Genomic DNA, 6,457 nt, shown 5'->3' with positions numbered 1-6,457 from the left:
TGTGTGTGTGTGTGTGTGTGTGTGTGAGAGAGAGAGAGAGAGAGAGAGAGAGAGAGAGAGAGAGAGAGAGAGCGCTCCAGTTGCGCGCTTGCCTTGTGTGAATGGCCAGGGGAAGGGAAAACAAAGGAAAAAAACTTTCCAGGCTGTTGTGCATGCCAGTTTTTCCATGCATGCTGCTTGCAGGAAAGAGTTGTATTTTCATAAAACGTGCCCTGTGATTTATTAATTAAGGGAGGGGTGTGGGGGAACAATGCTTTAAAATTCACAGAGGAAACCTTGCAGTTTCTCATCAGCAGCTTTCTTCCACAATCCCCTGGATTTTGTTTCATGATTGGGTTTTAATAGTCTTCCACCAGAGGAAAGTTTCGGGGAGCCAAGGAGCAAGAATGTCGGAGCCTTACAAATAGCCTCACGCACACGAACACGGTGGCCCGGCCTCCCGTCTCCCGCAAGCGTGCCACGCTGGCCTGCTTGTGTCTTTGTGGCAAAGGCAGTTCGTGTGTGGGGTCCTCACCCACAAGCGCACAGTCACAAGCCCCCCGGAGTTCTCAGGGCTTGCTCCCCCCCCGGAGGGGGAGTCCAGCCTCTCAGCCACCCCTGCCTAGCGGCTCGCCTCAGTCCACTCTCCCTGCCCCTCGCAGCCCAGAGCTGCCCCTTCCGAACCCAGAGGGGCACCAGCCAGCCCCACACCTGGCACCCACCCTGCGCACGACAGTCCCTGCGGAAAGCGACAGGGCGGGCGGCAGCCTGAGCGCCGGACAGGGGCCCGGGTTCTAGTCCTGCCCATGAAACTCCCAAGGAGACTCTGGGCCGGCCACCAACTCTCGCCCTCACCTACCTCACAGGGTTGTTGTGAGGACAAAGGGGAAGGACGCGCTAGCCCTGGCCTTTTTGCAAGAGAGCCGGAGGGGGGGGCATAACTCTTCCAACACCCCACAGCTCTGCGATGGAGAGAAGGGGGGAACGCCATAGCACAAGGCTGGTGTGCCCCCCCCCCCCCGGGGAGGCCGGCGGGCCGGGTCCCCGGGTCAGCCCCCGGGGCCCCCCCCCCCCCCCCCCGCCGTCCCCCGCTCCCTTTCCCCTTTCAACCAATGCACAGCGCGGCCTCGCTGCTCCAGCTGTGAGTTTTGGCTGCACTTAATTGTTTCAAAACAAACGTGTGTGTGTGCGCGCTTTGGCCACAGGATGGAAGTCGATCTGCCACGGCCGCCCCCCCCCCCCCCCGCCGCCACACAGGGTCCCCGCGAGCCGCCGGAAAGCCGTCCGCGTCCAAAACACACACGCTTTCTCCGCTTTCTGCGGCGCACCCGCCCCCCCACCCTTAAAAAGGCGCTTATCTGGGAGAGGGAGAGCGAGGCTTAATGTCTTTTGAGAAACAGCCCGGTAAGAATCAGCGCTCGCCCCCCGAAGCCGCGGGGCTGGGCTGCGTCTCCGGCCGCCGCTGCCCTTCCTGCCCTCGGCAGCCCTGCTCGCCGGAGAAGTTCGAAGCCCAGCGCAACAAAACGCGCGCACCGGACCCGAGATCAAAACGGAGCAACGAGGCCCGGGGAGGAGGCGGGGGCTTCGGGGCGCAGGGGCCACGACGTCACGGAGCTTGCTGTGTAAACTCCTGCAACTTGCCAGATCGCCCGATTTTCTAACTCTGGTCAATTCGCCCTTTTCGGGTTCCGACGCGTGAACGGACCACTGGCGCTTTTCGCTGGCCGTCACTGGGGGACGCAATTATCAATACGCGTGGGGGGGGGGTTGCGAGAAAAGGCAGGGGTGTGTGTGTGTGTGTGAGGTGGGGAGTGAAATCGACAAGCTCTTCGGGATTGAAAGTGACGGGGTGACTCCGATCGCCGGGAACCAGGTGGATTAAAGCGACCCGAGGTTTGGAGAGGAGATGCGCGCGTGCAAACGGGGAATGAGTCTTTTGAGGGGCGCGCGAGGGGCGAGGGGGGAATCAGCCAAGGGGCTGAGTTGGGAAGAGGGGAGCTGGAAAGGAAGCCCACCCCTCCGGCAGTCACGACAGCGAAAAGAGCTACCCGGCGGAGCGCTTCTCCAGGGTAAAGCTGCGCCTCCTCTCTCCGCTGAAACGAGAGCAGCCGCAGCGCCGACCGCGAGCCTCGCCGGAAAGGAGCCGCCGTCTTACCTTGGCTCCGAGGAGCTCTGCTCGCCTCTGCGGGGAAGAGACGGCTGAGACGTCCGAGACGGCGGCAGCGGGGAGGAAATGGGGAGGGGGCAGGAAAAAGAAAAGGGAAAAGGGAAACAGCCGGGCAGCGATCGCAGCAACAAGAACGAAGCGGCCCCAGAGCGCAGCGAGGGTCTCGCCCCTCCGACGGACTTGGGCATTAAATCCCTTCCACTCAGTTCTGACGGCCGAGCCGGGGCGGGGGGGCGGTGGAGAGAAAGGCGGAAAGCTTACAAACAAAGCCACTCGGAAGCCAAAAGGTTCGTAACTCAACGCCTAGTCCAGGCCGGCCCGCCCCTTGCAGCAGCTCACTCCAATCTGCGCCGTGCGCCCTTGCGCGGACTCCTCCTCCCGCTCCGGCAGCAGCCAGCGAGGCCCGCCTTCCAGGGCCCTGCTCCCCCCCAGCCTCCTGAAAGGCAGGATCGGGGCCTCGCCGCCCCCCCCCCCGCCCGCGCCTGGAGCGGTGGCCCGGCAGCCAGGCAAATGGGCGCCCCCGCCCAGCGCCGAACGGGCGCGCCGGCGGGCACGGCTTGCCATGGGGAGGCTGGGGCTGCGGCGGGGAGAGGGGGGGGTGACCTTCAGTTCCCCCTGGATTCTGGGACGCAGGGAAAGCGGGAAGGGGGAGCTCGGAGGGGCGGCGTGGGGTGGGTGGGGAAGGGAGGGACTCCGGCGACAAAGAGACGGGAAGGAGTTTGTCCTGTCGGGGGCGAATTAACCCATCGATCGGAGCTGAATAGCCATCAACTATTCAGTACTGGTTGCTCCCAAAACGCAAAGCAACCTGTCACCAGCCCTGGGAGGTGCGAAGCCCAGAGCCAGCCTCCCCCGACCCAGAGTCCCCCTGTCAGGTCTGCAGCACCCTCCCCCGCCCCATCCCTGTCTGGGGAAGGGTGCCTAGAAACAGTTTCCGGCCTTGGAAGTTGTCCGTGGCTCCGGGCTGGTTCTGTGGGTCCTTGGCAGCTCACCTGCGGCAGGGGAGAGGTTGGGGCTGGAAGGAGGAGAGGGGCCGGACCTTGCGCACCTGTGCCAAAGCCTGACCGGAGGACTTCTCCCCACACCTGCGAGCAAAAGCTGCCACTCTGCTGCTTGGCGTCCACCTGAGGAACCTGCTGGAAAAGGTCCATGTGTGACACACATTGGCTCACAGGACATCAGGAGCCCCGGGGGGGGGGGGGGGTCAGCCCCTCTGTCCATCTGGAGAAGTGGCTCTCCAGAGCTCCCTTTTTCCTAGCCCTGTCTGGAGATGCCGCTGGGGAGAAACCCAGGTTCTTCTATGTGTGAAACACTGAGTTAAGCCCTTTTCCCTAAAGATAAAGATTCTAGTCCTCATTGTCATGCATAAAGGAGTGATTTAAACAGAGAGCAGGAAGCTGCCTTTGCTGAGTCCTGTGGAGGGTTCATCTATCCCAGCGTCGCCAGCATTGACTGGTGGCAGCAGCTGCCCCAGAAAGATCCCAACGATCTTTCATGGCTCGGCCTAGAGATGCTGGAGAGCAAGCGTAGGGCCTTTTGCACGCTCTGCCCCTGAGCTACAGCCCTTTCCCTAAATACTCTGGAGTCTCATTTTGGAATAAAGGGCATTGGAGGCTGTCTTTCACTGAGCTGGCCCAGGTGCTGCTTTCTGGGGCTTCAGGCTGGAGTTTTCCCCAACCCACGGGAAATGCCAAGTGACAGAGTTGGACCCTCTGGGTGCAAAACGGGCTCTGCCCCATAGCAAGAGACAGAGGGCTGCTGTCAGAGCCGGTGCCAACAGCCGACAGCCCCATCTGTCCAGATACAGTGCCGTGGGGGCCTCATGCGCTGGGGACTGGGGAAACCTGAATGGTATTGGGGGCTCTGAAAGGTGGGAGAAGAACCTGGGCAGCCCACCCTGACGCCGTGCCGCAGCTCAGGCATCATGCTCTTTGAATGGGGTGCTGCCACCTCTCCCAGCCCACCGCAGCCTGGCCTGATGCGTACAGCGCCTGGCACTGGCCTGTGGGGCTGGCTGATGCCCTCAGGAGAGATGGCCCGAGAGTGCCTGGAAGATCAGAAGGGACCAGGACCCCCTGCCCCGGCTCGATCGCCCTCCGTGCTTGGGGCACTCCTGGGACCCACCTGGGCTGGCACTGCCCCTCTCACCGCCACCTTGGGACCCCCACTCCATCCAGGTCGGGCCATCTACGAGGTCAGCCCTGACCTCCTGGCGGGACCGCAGCTCCCATCATCTCCAAGCAGGGCAGGGACTCTTCATCCAGACGTCCCCACTCCAGGACAACCTAGTGCTGGAGCACACCTCTTGTCATTCCCGGCCAGCGGGCTGGGGAGGATGGGAGTTGCAGTCCAGCACCTTTGGAAGGCAGCAGCTCAAGGTGCTTGATTAGGCGATGGAGGGCACCCTTGCCAAGATGCCGCGAGAGACACCCGTGTGTGCCTGAGAATATTCTGCCAATATTCTGCACTCCTGTGGGGGCTACCACCTGAAAAGAGACATTGCATTTAATGTTCAGCATTGTTACTGACACAGGGCCTCCAAGTGTCCTCTGGCGTCTGGATCTTGCATTATATACCATTAACGGGGGGGGGGGGCGAGGTGGCGGAGGGGCAGGGAAGCCACACACGTTGCGGGAAGTGACCTGAACTCGGGGCCAAGCTGGATGGTGCGCCGTTCACTTACTCTATGGATTGGATTCCTTTCGTTAGTTGCAACATAACAAATGTTCTCCGAGCAATGACCAATAAGAGAAAGCAGTTTAAAAACACAAATCACGAGAGACAATCGAACAATCACGAAAATCATACTGACCAGAAGCTGCCCGGGATGATGAGGAACGGCGGATTGCAAGAGGTCGAATCGCAGCGCGGCTAAAATGAACACCCCCAAGTGAAGGTAACCAGAGCTTCAAATATTCCACCCAGCCAACCTCCTCCTCTCTCAGCGCGAAGAATTCAAAGGTAGCAAGCATTCGACCTGTCAAAGAACCCAAAGCCTGGAAAATGACATATGAAGAAGGGATTTTGCTGAGTGCCAAAAGGGCATTTGTGCAGGGACTCAGAAGGACTCGTGACGGTTTTCTTCCATTCGGAACTGAAAACCAACTGCAGGCATCCAGGAAGAGACAGGGTGGCCTAGTGGTTAGAGGGCTGTACTGGGGCTCAGGAGATCTGGTTTCTAGTCCCCACTGTCAGCCGGCCACCGATTCTCAGCCTGACTGACCTCACAGGGCTTTGAAGAACATCCTGCAAAAAAATAGAGACACGTAAGATTTATAATCATAAAGCAAGATCCTGAAAGAAACCCAAGGAATTCACTCATCACAATTCTTAGTCTAGAACCAATAAGCTTCCGGATCATCTGCAGTGGAAAGGCCTAACCTACAAGGCAAAACACACATAGCATGCACCTTATGGAAGGGGCAGGTGTGTGTGTGTGTGTGTGTGTTGTGTTGTGGGTATTCGTCAGGAAAAAACACAGGCAACGGTACTTGGTTGGAGTTGGATCAGAAGTTTGAAGAGCTTCGACATAGGAAAGGAGTGGAAACTTCGACACAGGAAAAAGTAAACCCCTGTCTGGGGCAAAGGGTACCAGGCTGGGTCTGTTTCGTTTTTCACTGTTTTTTCATTTATTTATTTAAAACATTTCTATGCCGCCCCCATCGCAACAAAGCCTCAGTGCAGCTCCCAAATTTAAAGTTTTTAAACTTTTGTGTTGCTCTTACAGGGCATTTGATGCTTTGCATCGGAGTGAACTGCCCGGAAAGCTCAGCTCTAGGGTGCCAGAGGAAGGAGGCAGAGAAAGACATTTGAAAGAAGAACACCCAGAGCCGTCGATCCCAAGATGGGGAGACATCCGTGCGGAAGCTTAATGAAGCGCCACGAGAAGCCACGGCGCAGAGCTACCGACGAGGGGCAGTCCCCACGGAGCCGGCCCGCAGCCGCTTCGCCTTCCTTGCTGGAGCTCATTAGTTCCAGCAAGCGGATCCATTAGTGACACTGGTAATTAAGCGTGGAAAGGCGAGGCCTGCGTGGCAGCTGTCATCTCCGGGGAAGCGCCAGCGCTGGCAAGAGAAACGACCAAGCCCCGTCCCGGGGCGTGACCAGTTCCGCCTCTGCAGGAGGCCCCTGACAAAGCCCTCGGAGGAGGCGCCCCGCATGGGGGGCCGGTGGCCGTGGGGGGTGCCGGGACGAAGTGAGACGAGGCGCTGTGTTGGTGGGAGAGCAGCTTGAGGAACATGTCACCTTGGTGTACACCACTTCCTTCCCAAATGCAGTCCTTTCCGACACTGTTCTTTGATTAGGAAAAGA

General features: G+C 59.3%; 1 protein-coding gene across 1 annotated transcript in view; it reads right to left on the bottom strand.

Annotated features, from left to right (window-relative positions):
- SEMA6C (semaphorin 6C) overlaps nucleotides 1-2,351 on the bottom strand; it is a 73,579-nt gene extending 71,228 nt beyond the window's left edge. The window contains exon 1 of the mRNA XM_044449066.1: nucleotides 2,135-2,351. The gene's annotated coding sequence lies outside the window, so the exon portion shown is untranslated. The remainder of the gene's footprint in view (nucleotides 1-2,134) is intronic.
- Between the last annotated feature and the right edge of the window lie 4,106 nt (nucleotides 2,352-6,457).

Source organism: Varanus komodoensis, unplaced genomic scaffold (genome assembly GCF_004798865.1).
Source record: "Varanus komodoensis strain SLA01 unplaced genomic scaffold, ASM479886v1 scaffold57, whole genome shotgun sequence".
Classification (NCBI taxonomy): domain Eukaryota; kingdom Metazoa; phylum Chordata; class Lepidosauria; order Squamata; family Varanidae; genus Varanus; species Varanus komodoensis.
Note: the sequence above shows the minus strand (reverse complement) of the source record. Positions and strands in the feature narration are given on the sequence as shown.